An 18,158-nucleotide genomic window follows, 5' to 3' on the forward strand; every position below is an offset into this window, starting at 1 on the left:
CTACGTTTCAACCCCACAAACTCACTACACACACCACCTTGTATTACTGCCAGAGGGGGAGCGAGGTGCTCAGGCGTATCTTATAGGGACAGATCCCTCAGCGGGAAAAGGGACACCAACAGGTCAGCAGAGGTGCTCCTTACAGTGTGGCTCTGTCAAGTGGGCATTCTAATCTCATTAAGGCTCCACTTCAGCCGCGGTTCGGGCTTAATTACCCAGGCCAAAATCAGAGCACCCTACATCGTATGCCAAGCACACGGCCGCACGACCTGCCTCTGCACTGCACGGAGCACACACAACAACCACCACAACACACACACCACACACACCACACACACACACACACACACACACACACACACACACACAAACACACAGCCACACACACACACCCACTGGGAACCTCTGATACACAAGGGCCAGGGACACACACACAGCTCCCAGATTTAGGAAATTGGCATGAAACTCTATAAAGCCAGTATAGTGATCAAACATCAGTCCAAGCAGTGTATAGTGTTAAAGAGTAGAATCCAGTGAACATGTTCCCTCTATCACTCTGCAATAATAAATTCACACACTAAAACCACTTGGTCCCATACGTCCAGAGATCAGCTGAAACGAGGTTCATCTGCTAAGAATTGTTCCCACCCTTCATTAGTACTGTAGATTACGGTCCTTTAGTCAATGCCATTTCACCCTGGATCAAAGAGCCACTTGACATGGACGCGTAGCATCTGTATCCTACTTATGCAGGAGAGGTTCCTGATTACAAGCCAGCCCTGCTTCTAGACCTAAATCTTTTCCCACTGAACCCTGTCTTCACATCGCACTTACGAAGCATCTTTGCAGCCCGGTGCTACTTGTGTGGGATTGTTGGATATGTCTCTTAACCTGCAGTGAACTTCGACCAGATCCAAAGCCGCTCTTCACACTTTGGTGAAAGAACATGTCCACCAGTTAAAGCTTGGAATGGGGTTGAGACAACAACACACAGAAGCCAGAGAGAGGTAATTAGCACTGATGTTTGCTTGACCTCCACTGAAACCAACCAGGATATTGGAAGGGAGAAGGGTTACGATGCTGCTGGACTGGGACATGGTGATGAGAAATTGTCCCGTAATGTCATACATTAGTATGTTGTTGATATTAAGTTCAGTGAGCAAGACTAATACTCAACCAAAAGTTATTGCAGAGCGAGAGAAAGAGGATGAGAGAGGACGAGTTAGACAGGATGAGAGACAGGGATGAGAGAGAGAACAGGATGATCGAAGAGCGAGAGAGAGAGAGAGGGAGAGACAAGGATGAGAGAGAGACAGGATGAGAGAGCGAGAGAGAGAGAGAGAGAGAGAGAGAGAGAGAGAGGATGAGAGACAGGATGAGAGAGAGGATGAGAGAGAGGGAGACCATGGAGAGGTGGAAGAGAGGGGGGCTTTTGGCAGAACCAGTGGTCAGTTTTCCAGAAACAGCCTGATCAAACACAGTCGCAGGCCAAGCCAAACACCTCTGGACTTCAGCCTGATGGAGCTGCCTGCAGCCTGAGGCCACTGATCAGACTGTACAAGGTACAGTTCTGTAACCACACTGACAAACACAGGTCCTAACGCACTGCAACGTTTCAGACAAAGTCAACAGAGAGAGAGAGAGCGAGAGAGAGGGGAACAGGGTCAAGAGAAAGAGAGGGGAGGGAGAGGAAGAGAGAGAGAACATATTGTATCACCAGACAGTCTAGCTCAGTAAGAGAGACCCCACTCAATTCAATTCATAGGGGCTTTTCCCACTGCATACAGGAAGGGCCTTTGTTGTGATTACTCCAAATAGCTTGAATGTTGTTTGTCTGATCTGCTTTGCTCTGTTTTCTTCATACTCTTCTACACACACACACACACACCACCACACACACGTAGGGCTAGCACTATTACTGTATAACCGACAGTTATGGATGAAGACTGGCTTGAAAAATAAAATAACCGTCATTGACCGTTTTAAATTTCCTTTAAAAAAACAAACAGCTGACTGAAGACGGGACTGCCAGGCATTCTTAGGGTTAAGTCCGTTTATGCGGTAACATGGACTCGCAAGTGCCCCTTCCCTGCAGCAGCAGCACACATAGCAATAGAATGAATAGAATGGGCTTGGTACCTCTAACCCTGGCAATTTGACTGGTAAACTCACAGTCCTAGTTGGTATAAGAAAGAACATTGCGGCCCCGCCCGTCTGAGGGGAACCTAACCTGTGGTTACCTAGGTTACCCCATTGGCTCACAGCAAAAACGTAACCTTTTTCCAACGAAATGTTCTTGTTGTCTGGTTGTTTTATCAATTACAAAACTACATTTAAGAAAAGTACAACATGTCTAAAGATTATTTTTCAACATTGCCTGCTTAGAACAACATAATATGTAGGGCTTCCCTCATGCCCCTTTTCATGATGATGCTAGCAGCCACTTGAGTGAGTGTTAGCTAGCTAACTTACCGACCGGAAAATAAGATAGCCAAAACCAACAACACAAACACACGGACTATACAGCTAGCTACAAGTAGCAAGTGGAGTTACAAACAAACTGTACTAAACAAGTTAAATGTTTTCCACACAGCTATGTGTAGTCCACTTGGACTCTGTCCCCACATTTCCCACTCTACATGGGCTACCAACCATCACCACACAGCGACCACATGTCAAAGACCGCGTCACAGACAAATTGACAGCGACAGACAGTGAGTGGCTGGGGCTGAAAAAAAGATTATTGTAGGCCTAGATAGAGAAAGACCATTTAGGCTATGGTTGCAGTAATACTTTTAGACTATGATTTCCTACACATTTGTATCTTTATAGTTTGCAGTTTGTAACCTATGGAATTAAGAAAAGGCTGAACAAGACCCCATAGAGCAACAGTTACTTTGCTCTTAGGTAAATGATTAGTACATCTTGTTGAGATGAGTTGGATACCAGTGGAGGCTGCTGAGGGGAGGACGGCTCATAATAATGTCTGGAACGGAGCGAATGGAATGGCATCAACCACATGGAAACCACGTCTTTGATGTGTTTGATATCATTCCATTGACTCCGTTCCAGACATTATTATGAGCCTTCCTCCCCTCAGCAGCCTCCACTGTTGGATGTGCTCTGTGCATCTACAGTACATGTAGTCACACAGGTGCCAATCAAAGCAATCATCAGAGTGTGATGAAATAGGAGCACACTACATGCACATCTATTCATGTACAGTAAGACAAGCTAGTAAGAGTCCGCCTGAATGACCAGAGAGCTGCCTATTCATGTACAGTAAGACAAGCTAGTAAGAGTCCAGCTGAATGACCAGAAGAGCTGCCTATTCATGTACAGTAAGACAAGCTAGTAAGAGTCACCCTGAATGACCAGAGAGCTGGCTATTCATGTACAGTAAGACAAGCTAGTAAGAGTCACCCTGACTGACCAGAGAGCTGGCTATTCATGTACAGTAAGACAAGCTAGTAAGAGTCACCCTGAATAACAGAGAGCTGGCTGAGCCTATTTGCCAGCGCTCTGAAGATTTATGAGCACAGTCATAACTGTAATTCACAAGAGGCAATTATCTATATACAGTACGGTGTGACTTTTGTCACTACACCGTGCTATGCCCTGATTCCTTCCTGGTATGACATGCACAATAAGGCCTCCCCATCATGATACATGACATTGTGTTTTATTGTACCAGGGGCGCTTAGCTTTTTATCCAAGGTAATGCAGAGATGATAGTTGTTACGTGACCTCCCCAGTATTAGCTGGGCTGGGAGTCGACCACAAAAGGCAGACAGAGACTGGGAGACTAGCCCACTCAGTGGGATGAAAGCGCCCCCAGCAACACGTCCAACCTGTGGTTTGGGTGGCTGACTAATTCACCTATGGCAAGTGATGTTACAGCTCAGTTCTCCCCATTATAACAAGTGGCTTCTTTCCAAGGTTGATTAGGACAGCCAATCCTATGGCTTTTGATTGCTTGCTAACATGCAAACTGGTTTGACCCTGTTAGTAGATGTCTCTAATAAACATCCAGGGTCAAACTAGGTGTGAGGCTGTGTGAGTGTTCTGTGTGTGTGTGTGTGTGTGTGTGTGTGTGTGTGTGTGTGTGTGTGTGTGTGTGTGTGTGTGTGTGTGTGTGTGGGTGTGTTGGTGTGTGTGTGGTGTGTGTGTGTGTGTGTGTGTTGTGTGTGTGTGTGTGTGTGTGTGTGTGTGTGTGTGTGTGTGTGTGTGTGTGTGTTGGCGTGCATGTGCCATTTAAAATCCAGTTTAGTTTCTATCTCTGGCAGCTAAATATGGCCAATGTCTTTTCGATGCTGCTTGGTGGTAATTGCCAACCTCCTTAGTGAAGAACAGGGTGGCCAATACAATACTATCTAGCCTACTGGCCAATAAAATACTATCTAGCCTACTGGCAAATACAATACTATCTAGCCTACTGGCAAATACCATACCATTTAACATACTGGCACCTACAATATTATCTAGCACAGGGTTCTTCAACATTTTCTTGCCCATGGACCCCCTCCCAGGCAACCCGGAGACTTAGGAACCCCCATCATGCATTCACAAAACTTTCATTTTTCACGTCTTGTCTTATCATCAGGTGAATGATAATGGCAAGGAGAAGTAATCCACATTTTTAAATKAATAGATTTGGTAGATAGTTTTTCATTATTTTGACCTCCCCACATTATAATTGGAAGATGAAGTGTAAACTCTAACATACCAGCCGCCAGAGGCATTTGCCACACTGGTAGCCTATTGGTGGATGCTTTTTGAAAGCCTATGTCAGATACTACAGTGAGTCTACATGGCTCCGAATAGTGTAATTTGCTCAATATTAGGAGTTGAGAAATCATTAGAAAGAAGATATTCTCTTATTTTCTACTGTAGGTATATAATTCAAAGGCTGTTTATTCTGTTGTTGCTAACGATATTAATACAAATATTTAACATTTCTTTACATATTTTTTCTCGGCCCCCTGCAGTACCTTGGACCTCCGGTTAAATATCCCGATCTAACAAACTGCCCTGTACAGTACTATCGAGCCTACTAGCAACTACAATACTATCTAGCCTATTGGCACAGGCATCAATGTCAAACACATAGAAAATTAGAGCTTATAATTTTATGATTTTATTTATGATTTATTAGGATCCCCATTAGCCGACGTCAATGGCGACAGATAGTCTTCCTGGGGTCCGACACGTAACATTAAAATAGATTACAAACAAAAATACTTTACAATTTACATATATTTAAAACATTAACATAGAAATGACAGACATACAACTATAAGAGCTATAAGATCTGTAGAGAAAGTGGAGAAGGAATTCATAACAAATCACTCCTCAATTTCTGGTACTGTCTTTTCAATACTGTCTTTTCAATACTGTCTTTTCAATCTGTTTCTTTCTCTCTCTCTCACACACACACACATGCGCACACACACACACACACACACAAGCACAAACACCGCTGGCGACGGAGGTGCTAATGGTGTTCCTTAATTCAGATTTAATGAAACCCACACCCACTGGAGGAGTGTGATGTGGGATGTTATTAAAGGAAGGCAGGAAGCAGAGAGATGCAAGGAGACACCAGAGAATACTGGAGAGTCAGAACATAACAGGCATGGCTAGTGTGTGTGTCTGACCAAAAAGGCATAGTATCATCTAAGCAAAAAATAAAAAATACACACACACAAGCATGTACACACTTTGTGCACACAATGATTTAGGGAGCTTCAATGTTTTGAACCCAAGTTGAACCACTCCTCCCAAAACCAATGTGCCTGTTCAATGTGTAAATGTACGTTTTTAAACTGTACCCAGTATGCAAAATGACATTGAAAATACAGTACCAGGAAAAAGTTTGGACACACCTACACCTACTTCTGTCACGCCTGCTCCCGCTCACCCTCACTGGCGCTCGAGGGTGCCAGGCTGCCCATCATTACGCACACCTGTCACCATCATTACGTGCATCAGTACTTCATTGGACTCACATGGGCTCGTTCATGTTTTGATTGCCTCCCCTATATCTGTCTATTCCTCAGTTTCATCCCTGTGTCAGCATTATTGTCGTTATGTTTCCCTTGTCCAGACGCTGTTCGTGTTTTGTTTCATGTCCGTTATTCATTAAATGTTCACTCCCTGTACTTGCTTCACGTCTCCAAGCGTCTGTCCTTACACATTCAAGGGTTTTTCTTTATTTTCTTTATTTTCTACGTTGTACAATAATAGTGAAGATATCAACACTATGAAATAACATATATGGAATCATGTAGTAACCAAAACAGTGTTAAACAAATCAAAATAAATGTTATATTTTAGATTCTTCAAATTAGCCACCCTTTGCCTTGATGACAGCTTTGCATACTCTTGGCATTCTCTCAAACAGTTTCACCTGGAATGCTTTTCCAACTGTCTTGAAAGAGTTCCCATATATGCTGAGCACTTGTTGGCTGCTTTTTCTTCACTCTGCAGTCCAACTCATCCCAAACCATCTCAATTGGGATGACGTCGGGTGATTGTGGAGGCCAGGTCATCTGATGCAGCACTCCATCACCCTCCTGCTTGGTCAAATAGCCCTTACACAGCCTGGAGGTGTCATTGTCCTGTTGAAAAACAAATGATAGTCCCACTAAGCGCAAACCAGATGGGATGGCATATCGCTGCAGAATGCTGTGGTAGCCATGCTGGTTAAATGTTCCTTGAATTCTAAATAAATCACTGACAGTGTCACCAGCAAAGCACCCCTGCGCCATCACACCTCCTCCTCCATGCTTCACGGTGGAAACCACACATGTGGAGATCATCCGTTCACCTACTCTGCGTCTCACAAAGACACGGCGGTTGGAAACAAAAATCTCAAATTTGGACTCATCAGACCAAAGGACAGATTTCCACTGGTCGAATGTCCATTTCTCATGTTTCTTGGCCAAAGCAAGTCTCTTCTTCTTATTGGTGTCCTTTAGTAGTGGTTTCTTTGCAGCAATTCGACCATGAAGTCTTGATTCACACAGTCTCACATTCTAAAAGGCACATCTGTTAATCGAAATGCATTCCAGGTTACCTCATGAAGCTGGTTGAGAGAATGCCAAGAGTGTGCAACGCTGTATTCAAGGCAAAGGGTGGCTACTTTGAAGAATCTCAAATATAAAATATATTTTGATTTGTTTAACACTTTTTTGGTTACTACATGATTCCATATGTGTTATTTCATAGTTTTTTATGTCTTCACTATTATTCTACAATGTATAAAATAGTCTAAATAAAGAAAATCCTGGAAAGAGTGTGTCCAAACTTTTGACTGGTACTGTATATATTTTAGACATACACTACCGTTCAAAAGTTTGGGGTGACTTAGAAATGTCCTTGTTTTTGAAAGAAAAGCACATTTATTTTGTCCATTAAAATAACATTAAATTGATCAGAAATACAGTGTAGACATTGTTAATGTGGTAAATGACTATGTTAGCTGGAAACGGCAGATTTTTCACGAAATATCTCCATAGGCGTACAGAGGCCCATTATCAGCAACCATCACTCCTGCGTTCCAATGGCACGTTGTGTTAGCTAATCCAAGTTTATCATTATAAAAGGCTAATTGATCATTAGAAAACCCTTTTGCAATTATGTTAGCACAGCTGAAAACTGTTGTTCTGATTAAAGAAGCAATAAAACTGATGTTGACGTCAGGTGCAATGACAGAAATATGTATTTTTCAGTCATTGATTATACAGCCAAATTTAAACTTACACTCTCAATAAAGTAATAATTATATCACAATAATAATATTTCAAGCCTCTTAATATAGGAAAAAGGAGTCAACTGAAGATCACAACAGAATATTTATTATCGCGCCGATTGGCCACAAGCACTTATGTTAGATTTTTTTTCAAACTTCAAAACTGTCAATAACGATGTTCAAAATAGTCAAAATCACAGAATAAACCAACAGACCACTTCAACTACAATAACATTCTCAGTAATGGTTCCAGAAAAAAACTATTCTGGCTATGACTGATATGTTGTTCTTTATCTACCTTAGTTGAATGCACTGACTGTAAGTCGCTCTTCATAAGAGCATCTGCTGAATGACCAAAATGGAAATGGAAAAACAAATACTTGCAACGCATGCTGGGTATTATTCTAATATTTGGTAACCCCTGCTCTACTGTACTATACCGTGCTGTCCAAACTTGTGAACCATAGACATCTATGATTCATTCAGACCAAATCTACCAAAATTCAGACCAAATCTAAACCAAATATAGACGTCTATGTTTGGGCTAAATCTAGTCCGGACCGGACGTCTGTGGGCATTGAAATCAAGGCTGGACTGCACCAAAAAAAGGTGGTTGGTCTGGATAGGACCAAAAAAAGATGGCTGGTCCGGACAGGACCAAAAAAATACATCGTCATCGGTACATACTTAGTGGGAAGTGCTTTATGTTGTAAATCTTAGAAACCTAGTGTGCTGCTTTTTTGGCCAGGTCTCTCTTGTAAAAATATATATTTAACATCAATGAGACTGACCTGGTAAAATAAAGGTAAAATAAATAAAACAAACACAGACACACACACAATCATGTACACACGCTAAAACACACACTTATGCAACATGCACACATGAACACAGACACATCCCACACAGTAGTGATATATTGTGACAACACACTTTCTCTCTCATGCACACGCACAACCCCCCCCCCTCCAAACACTGTCATATGACTGAAGTGCTATGTCTCCCAGGAGGATCAGCTTTCCAACACAAACATGAGAACAGCAGCAGACGCTACAGAATGGCACCTCCAGATCAAATCCCTGACACACACTCCAAAATACAAACATAGTCACAGTGACGTACTGTTTAGATATAAGATCTTAACTTGAGCCATTTTGCTACAGCAGAAAAAATATCCTGCAGGAAGAGAAAATACTAATTATGGAAATTACTAACTTCAGAAGCCTTTTAATAAAACCTCAAATAAACTGCAAGTTTTGAATTTCCTGCATCCTGTGACAGGGTGATCARATTAAGATCCTACATCTCAATTTGAAGTCTCATAATGCTATTCTACATATTTTGTCATTAAGGCTGTGAGAAAATGTTGCATGTGCCCTGGGTATGAGAACATTTGTGAGAAAACATTTTAAAAACTGTCCAAATCAGCGGTTATGTTTTAGAGACATTTAGACACATGTTTTAGGTGGTTGTTAACAATACATTTGAAGATGTATTGTATTACCTCCATTTGGTAAATCATTTGGTAAATCTGACCACAACTCTAGACTCCTGAACAGGTAATCAAATGGCTACCCGGACTAATTGCATTGTGGCGTCCCCCCCCCCCCCAACCCTCTTTTTTCCGGCTGCTACTCTCTGTTTTCATCTATGCATATCACTTTTAATATACATTTTCATGTACATACTACCTCAAATTGGGCTAAGCCAACCAGTTGCTCCCGCACATTGCTAACTGCATTGTGTCCACCCACCACCGCCAACCCCTCTTTTACGCTACTGCTACTCTCTGTTCATCATATATGCATATCACTTTAAACCCATATCTTACATGTACATACTACCTCAATCAGCCCTGAACTAACCGAGTGTCTGTATGTAGCCTCGCCTTACTTTATTGGCCTCGCTACTGTTATATAGCCTGTCTTTTACTGTTGTATATTTCTTTACCTAACCTACTTGTTCACCTAAACCTTTATTTGCACTAGTGTTAGAGCCTGTAAGTAAGCATTTCACTGTAAGTCTAAACTACACCTGTGTATTCGGCGCACGTGACAAATAAACCTTGATTTGTTCAGATGGATGTGAGCGACCAGAGCCTGACCCTGTCCTAACCTCAGGCTTGTGCTGGTCATTTGACCCGGACCCAGACCCTGTCCTACCTCAGGGCCTTGCTGTCATTGACCCAGACCCGACCTGTCCTACCTCAGGTCTGGTGCTGTCATTTGACCCAGACCCTGTCCTACCTCAGGTCTGGTGCTGTCATTTGACCCAGACCCTGTCCTACCTCAGGTCTGGTGCTGTCATTTGACCCAGACCCTGACCCTGTCCTACCTCAGGCCTAGTGCTGTCATTTGGACCCAGACCCGACCCGTCCTACCTCAGGTCTGGTGCTGTCATTTGACCCAGACCCTGTCCTACCTCAGGTCTGGTGCTGTCATTTGACCCAGACCCTCCTGTCCTACCTCAGGTCTGTGCTGTCATTTGACCCAGACCCTGTCCTACCTCAGGTCTGGTGCTGTCATTTGACCCAGACCCTGTCCTACCTCAGGTCTGGTGCTGTCATTTGACCCAGACCCTGTCCTACCTCAGGTCTGGTGCTGTCATTTGACCCAGACCCTGTCCTACCTCAGGTCTGTGTGCTGTCATTTGACCCAGACCCTGTCCTACCTCAGGTCTGGTGCTGTCATTTGACCCCAGACCCTGTCCTACCTCAGTCTTGTGCTGTCATTTGACCCAGACCCTGTCCTACCTCAGGTCTGGTGCTGTCATTTGACCCAGACCCTGACCCTGTCCTACCTCAGGCTGTGCTGTCTTTGACCCAGACCCTTCCACCTCAGGTCGTGCTTCATTTGACCCAGACCCTGTCCTACCTCAGGTCTGGTGCTGTCATTTGACCCAGACCCTGTCCTACCTCAGGTCTGGTGCTGTCATTTGAAGCCCTGTCCTTCCGAGAATGTGCTCATGCTGTTTTTTCCACCACTTCTTAGGATCTGTGTTTACGCTGTGAGATCATTACATAATGCAGAGGGAGAGCTTCAAATAATATCATAAGCAACTGGAAAAGTTTATAAAGAGTGCCTTTGAGTTGCCAGAAATGACAATGCAATAATTATACAACCCAGTGTGGGAAGTCAAAATCTCCATAGAAAAAACAAGGCACACTTTTCTGTGCTGAACATTTGGCTTGGAAGCTCGGAGCTCTTATCACAAAGTGTGTCAGTATGGGGGGTTGTGCAACAGGCACGCTTATCTGTACCGTCACCCTGGACCAGGGACCCAAACAGGACACCCACTCAGGCCCTGTCCCCAGCCTAGGGCTCTCAGAGTGGGGGAGAGGGCAGAGGACAGAGGGCTTGTAAATGTGTGCTTGTGTGCATATGTGATCACCTTAAATGTAAACTTCCATGTATATACGTACTGTATGTGAATGTGATAGGAGTGTGAGTGTACATGTAGGTATAGAAATGTATAATATTACAAACTGTATTTTTTGTTTTTCTAGAATAAAATATGAATATCAAAAAAAGATAAATGTCTTTGAAAGGCAGTGTTTGTTAGATCTGTTATTACATAAATATGCACAYGGTTATGTGTAGTAGCAGCTGCAGAGCCTCAGACCTATGTAACACAGAGTAACTGAGTGCACTGACTAATGGCATTACTCAACTAAGAGGAATGACTTTTTAAGGGGCGAATCCTAACTTTAACTGAGGTCTTTTTATTCATTGATATCAATGGGAGACTAAATTAACATTTTACTGTGGAAGTTAGGATTCGCCTGAAGAGCAGAGGAACTGAGGGAGCACTACTGTAAAAGATATGGCAAGTAGATGACTCTAGTAGCCTGTCTGTCTGTCTGTCTGTCTGTCTGTCTGTCTGTCTGTCTGTCTGTCTGTCTGTCTGTCTGTCTGTCTGTCTGTCTGTCTGTCTGTCTGGGGTCTGTCTGCCTGCCTGCCTGCCGGCCTGCCTGCCTGCCTGCCCTGCCTGCCTGCCTGCCTCCTGCCTGCCTTGCCCTGCCTGCCTGCCGCCTGCCTGCCTGCTCTTGTCTGGTCTGTCGTCTGTCTCTCTACCTGTTCTGCCTGTTCTCTGTTATGCCATGTTGAGTTTATTTTCACAAGGTGTTGTAACGGACTTAGTACCTGACTCCCAACTCTGTATTGGCAAAACAAAGGCTTTGTGATATCTAGCCCTCTTGTCTGTGTTCCTCTCTGCTCTCTGCTGTTCTCCAGGCTGCTTCCCTCTTCCTCAGGGTCTGTGCTCCTCCTTTCCTCTCTGGGGAGGCCCACTGTCTCATCCCCAGCTCTCCTCTCTGCTCTCCACTACCATACAAACACATACACATGCATGCGCACGCGGACACACATTCTTTGCACACGGACACCCTGCTTAAAAAACAACCACAGTGGCAGCCAGAAAAGAGAGAAAGGAAAGAAAGAACTGTATGACTGCCATCCCTATCTCAATCGCCTGCTACATTCCCCCTCCTTCTCTCCCTCTCTCCTTCTCTCCCCCTCTCCTTTTCTCCCTCTCTCCTTCTCTCCCTCTCTCCTTCTCTCCCCCTCTCCTTTTCTCACTCTCTCCCTCTCCTTGAAACAGCATTACTTCAGCGGAGACAAACATCATGTGGTTTAGAGAGAATAACTAACTTTTGTTTAGTGTATCTCTGTGGGTATCTCAGTGAATGTTTTATGACTGCCAAGGTGACAATGGGTGTGTGTGTGAGAGAGTTTGCACACGTGCACACTGTGCATTCGGTGTGTGTGTTCCTTTGTCTTGCAATGTATCTTACAGAGACTACGTCTGATTGTTATGAGGCGTCACATGGTTTCAGCAGCTCTCTGTCCCTTGGTAGAGAGTGGAATGCACACACACACACACACATAGCCCTCCCCACGGTGTCCCACCCCATGCGTTCATCGGGGTATGCAGAGTTGAACAGTGGTGGGGGTCGGAGTGTGTGTGTGTGTGATATTGCTCAACACACAAAGACACAGCGTCTTATATGGCTCCCAGCTGCGCAGAGCTGGCCCGCTAACCCTTCATCCAGCAGCCTGGAATGTTTGGTGTTCAACCCCAGTGGAAAGCCCCAGTTGCCAATACACACTCCCAGCCCCCTCAGGAGACAAACATATTCCACAGAGCCGGACAGGCCTCACCCAAGGAAGAATGGCTCAAATTCTACAGCTGGTACAAAAACAGAGCAGAGGAACCGATGTCAACCCTGTATCTGACCATCCACATCTCATAAAGTGGGACATTCTGAGAGAGAGAGAGAGAGAGAGAGAGAGAGAGAGAGAGAGAGAGAGATGGGGGAATTATGCAGATTGTTGGTCAAGTTGATAAAGATATGGAGGGTGGTGTCATTTTCAGAGGCAAAACGCTTGAAGTTTATAAGCTACAGTGGGTGTCTATAGAGAGGGGTGGGTATGAACTGTTCCTGCTGTCATTCTAATAACGTAACTTCTCAGGAGACACATTGTTGTGGTGGCTTTCTCTTTGTCATGGTCGACTGACAGCAGGTGCTATGAAAGAAAGTAACCTATCTTATTGAGATAGTCATAGGCTATACAAACCGATGTTAAATACTCTATTTATTTTTAATAAGATTTCTGTTACCTATAGGTTGTTGAAACGTTTGGCCTAATATACGGGTTTAACCGAGCTACCATCGCAGTAAAATTAGCTTTAAAAATTCTAAATTCTCTCAGTGTCATTGCAAAATGTGTAGAATAGCATGAGATTAGCTATACAACTGCAAATTGTTTTCTCTGACCCATGTCAAAATGTGTTGAATTGCATGAAATTTGCTCCCTCGGCACACATATCAGCAAGTACACACCCTAAATAAACGCCTCTCAAATAAACGGCAGGTCTAAATGAATTGTTTATGAGGTTACCATGAATTACCATGAATTGTTTATGAGGTTGCCAAAAGGAAGCAAACACCCCGAAACAGAGGGACCTACCTGAATTTGTCCAATAAGAAACGCCTGTTCTTCCTTTGCAAAACGTTTAGTTTATGGTGTGCTCTAATGACCTTCCATGGCTCCTACGGTGGGCTCAGACATTGCGGGACCGCGAAACTTCTGTATACCACTGTGCATGTGTGGTCAGTTGCTTGTAATTTCGTTTTCTTATGATAATAACACATTAGCATAAATTATTTCGCCCGATTATTGCAGTCAATAAGGAACTTACCTTCAATGGTCATTCGCCTCTGGAATCTTTTCGGTGTTCTGCGTAGTCCACTTCACACTCTCCACTTTTAGCTTTCTTACAGTTATTTTCACAGCGCTCGTATATTTCTCTTCCCTCTTAGCTGCAAGGCACAACACACAATAACAATTTTCAGTACATTCCTGCATGCTACTGATAAAAAGATTTGTGAACAGTGTGCACTTAATATTTACTGGCAAGTATTTTTCTTGGTGAGACTTGACGCCTGTCTTCCGATGCCTTTTGGGCCGGTTTTGTTGTGACCAGTCAGCTCTAGAACACTCCCATGTACAGACGCCAGAAGGAATGTAAATATGCAGCATATTGCAAATTGCAAAAGCTGCAGACAATCTTGGCTTTTGTTTAGGGGACTGGGTGTTCACTGGTGCTGATGCGAGTTTGTCCACGTCCTTTGTTGTTTCTGTCACACCTAAAAGGGGCCATTGGAGGAAAGGCATGTGCCCGACTTTCTTTGTCTGTTTCCTTCTATCGCCTTTACCAAAACAATATATATTTTTGTACATTTCTTGATCTTTCTTATTAGACTATTATCTAACCAGTGACTGGTTGCCTATACGTTCATCCAAATCGAACTAGAGCCGAAACCTGGTCTACGCAAATGTGATCGCAAGCATAAGACAAAAGGAAACGTGGTATTCACAACGTGCAATGCTTTTATATAGGCTATAGACTATCTGTTTTTGTTGTCAGTAAGGACATTTTGAGACAAAAAAGTTCATCTCAAATCCTTTGTTTCACTGTAACCCTGCTCCAATTCCACCCCTTCAACGCGTGTAGTGCATGCGGTGCGAGACTGCCCCATAGCCTCACCAAATCCGCCCGAAGTTCAACCCTCGGCTTGAGTCTCTGTGGTGTCGCTGTCTGTCTCTCGCTCTCAATTGTCACATACGGTGGAGGAGGAAAATTGCGCTCTAATCCAGTCCAGCCAGCGACAAACGCCAGTGCCTATCAACGAGAGCAGTGACGACAGCCTAGCGCCAGTCAMTCATCCGCCGCCTCCGCCACACCCATCCATTCATAAACTGAATGGATGCCCTCACTGGCACATGGCACCGAGGATAAGGAGAGGATGGTAGTAATACGGTCAAATCCTGTTGTATTTTTAAGAGAGAGAGAATAATTAAATCTGAAATAAATGCTTAATCCATATAGCCTACCGACAATACCTACTGCAGGATTTGACATATTTTTTTATAGTGACAAATAGCCTATCAATCAAATTCACCCAATCTGTCATAATTTCTCATAAATACTGAGTAATATTAATATCTGGTCTTGCTCAATGCATCGCTAGGGACACATGTTACTCTGGCTAATCACACTTATAGTGATAATGAACAACACCTCTGGTGTGTGTGTGTGTGTGTGTGTGTGTGTGTGTGTGTGTGTGTGTGTGTGTGTGTGTGTGTGTGTGTGTGTGTGTGTGTGTGTGTGTGTGTGTGTGTGTGTGTGTGTGTGTGTGTGCGCGCGCGCTTTGGTGTGTGTGTGTGTGTGTATCTCTGTGTAGTCTCTGTGTGTGCGTGTTTATTTCAAACCAACACAAAGCCCCCTGTTGTTATGGTTACACTTAGATATGACATTAATTGGTTGGAAATGTCAAGGTAAAAATACCATCAGGTGTTGAATAGAATGGTGGCAGACAGCCACAGGGACCTGTCTACAGGTGCTGTGCATAGGAGTTGATATAGGTCTGTGTAGTCACTTTGTTGCACATGGTCTGTTGTGCATCAGGACAGTTTAGGGATGTATTCATTAGAGCACACCATAGCAAAACGTTTTTCAACGGAAAAACAAGAACAGGAGTTTCTTATTGGATAAATTCAGGTAGGTCCCTCTCTGTTTTGGTGTGTTTGCTTCTGTTTGGTTCCTAGTGATTACACCCTAGGTGGACCTGTACCTCTATTCAGTGTTGGACAGCTTGGATGCACACACTCCCAGACTTTCCCAGACACATCCTGTGTCTAGAAGCTAATTAGGAGTGCCACTTGACTTGAATGACAACAAATCATTTGAACTACTATCAATTTCTGCTATGACACCCTATGTCAAGGAATGGGAGATACCTAGTCAGTTGTACAACTGACTGCAGTCAACTGAAATGTGTATTCTGCATTTAACCCAACCCCTCTGAATCAGAGTGGTGCSGGGGGCTTCCATAATCAACATCCATGTCTTCAGCGCCAGGGGAACAGTGGGTTAACTGTCTTGCTCAGGGGCAGAACTACATATTTCTACCATGTCAGCTCGAGGATTCGATCCAGCAACCTTTCGTTTACTGACCCAACGCTCATACTCGCCAGGCTACCTGCTGACAAGGATTACTAAAGTAGGATTACTAAAATAGAATTACTAAAGTAGGCTTACTAAAGTAGGATTATTTAAGTAGGATTACTAAAGTAGGATTATTAAAGTGTTACCAAGACCTTTGCCAGGATAGGACAATGATTTACTGGGAGGAACACACAGGACCATGTTTTGAACATTTTGGTCTCTGCCTCTCCAGTTCACTCAACCATTTGCTGAGGCATTCTCGATGTGAGGACGAGAAACATGTCCAGGCTTGCTCACATCTCAGCTGTTGTGCAATGAGGGCCCCAAACAACACACTACAAGCCAAGCCATAGGTCCTTGGTACTATCAAATCAAATCAAATGTATTTATATAGCCCTTCTTACATCAGCTGATATCTCAAAGTGCTGTACAGAAACCCAGCCTAAAACCCCAAACAGCAAGCAATGCAGGTGTAGAAGCACGGTGGCTRGGAAAAACTCCCTAGAAAGGCCAAAACCTAGGAAGAAACCTAGAGAGGAACCAGGCTATGAGGGGTGGCCAGTCCTCTTCTGGCTGTGCCGGGTGGAGATTATAACAGAACATGGCCAAGATGTTCAAATTTTCATAAATGACCAGCATGGTCAAATAATAATAATCACAGTGGTTGTCGAGGGTGCAGCAAGTCAGCACCTCAGGAGTAAATGTCAGTTGGCTTTTCACAGCCGATCATTAAGACTGTTAATACGGTTATTATAACACTCCGGCGGGTATGACATGTAGCTGTGGCCATGGCAATGGTATCATTGGGATAAATCATTGACCTGTATCTGGATAAAGTGAATGTATTGGAAACATGTTTCTGATGAAGGCCATTGACAGCCGATTTGAGCTCTAATCAGATCAATCAAGTATCACGTTTTTATTGTGAGCGAGAGTCGCGCCTATTCCTTCCAAATGTATTGGGCGGAGACAATCTTTATTGCAGTGATGAACATTGGCGTGATGGTGCAACCTGGGTCATGTGAACGTTTGTCTTTTTGAGCCAACTCTATGCTCATCAAAGCTAATCATCTTCTTTGTTACCACTCTCCTTCATGCCACACCAGGTGCATGGAAGCTTTATCCTAAAGTGTCCTCTCCAGCACTTTCCCATTGCCCAGGGTTATGCCCAGCACCATTGTTGTGCCTGGGCACAATAGGAGCACAAAGGTGGTCTCCAAAAAGCCCACCCCACTGTCTCCCTGTCCTGTGGGGGGGGGGACTGCTGATCCGAGGGGTGGGAAAGGCCTGCGTCGGCTGAATTCAACAAAGCTGGCCCGGGCCGTGCCACACACTCATGAAAGAGTGGTCCTAATCCCACCCAGATCGATTTCACTCAGCAACTCTGTGTCCCTCACACTGGCCCGGCCCCGGCCACAATAGGGCTCTCTCTGCACCTCAGAGCCTGGTTCATTCTCCCCGCTGATCCTTCCGACAAAGCAACGTTACAGAAGTGCCAATTGAGCTTGAACAATCGCTCACAAAGGGAGGTGCTCACTTGGTCCACCCCCCTGGCCGTACGTACCCTAGCACATTGGGCAGTAGCCAGCCAGCCAGCCAGCGAGCTAGCACTGTGTGCTATGGAGACCGGGTGCCGTTATTCACTGTTCAGCTGAATTAGATCATTCTGCATGTCAGCTATTGATTGGAGATGGATAAGTTAGTAGGCCAGTGTGTGAGAGAGAGCCAGGCCTTGAGTCACTACAGTAAAACTGACTCACAGCTAGGCATTAGGAGATTACATGGATACAGTAGGGGGATGACAGTTCCCTAATACTCCTGCCATCTTGCATTCCACTAACACCCTATGACACGGGTTTAGGTAAAGTATTGCTATGGTTTTGACAATACATAC

The 18,158-nt window shown here is 44.1% G+C and overlaps 1 protein-coding gene across 2 annotated transcripts in view; it reads right to left on the minus strand.

Annotated features, from left to right (window-relative positions):
* Positions 1-15,003, minus strand: part of rhobtb4 (Rho related BTB domain containing 4) — a 61,950-nt gene extending 46,947 nt beyond the window's left edge. The window contains exons 1-2 of one of the 2 annotated variants that reach the window (XM_024002715.2): positions 14,804-15,003; positions 13,955-14,075 (exon numbers count right to left, since the gene is read on the minus strand). The gene's annotated coding sequence lies outside the window, so the exon portion shown is untranslated. Of the gene's footprint in view, positions 1-13,954; positions 14,076-14,166; positions 14,772-14,803 lie in introns of those variants that run through there. The other variant, XM_024002716.2, reaches the window with a different exon arrangement.
* Positions 15,004-18,158: the final 3,155 nt, after the last annotated feature.

This window comes from Salvelinus sp. IW2-2015, linkage group LG15, assembly GCF_002910315.2.
Source record: "Salvelinus sp. IW2-2015 linkage group LG15, ASM291031v2, whole genome shotgun sequence".
NCBI lineage: Eukaryota > Metazoa > Chordata > Actinopteri > Salmoniformes > Salmonidae > Salvelinus > Salvelinus sp. IW2-2015.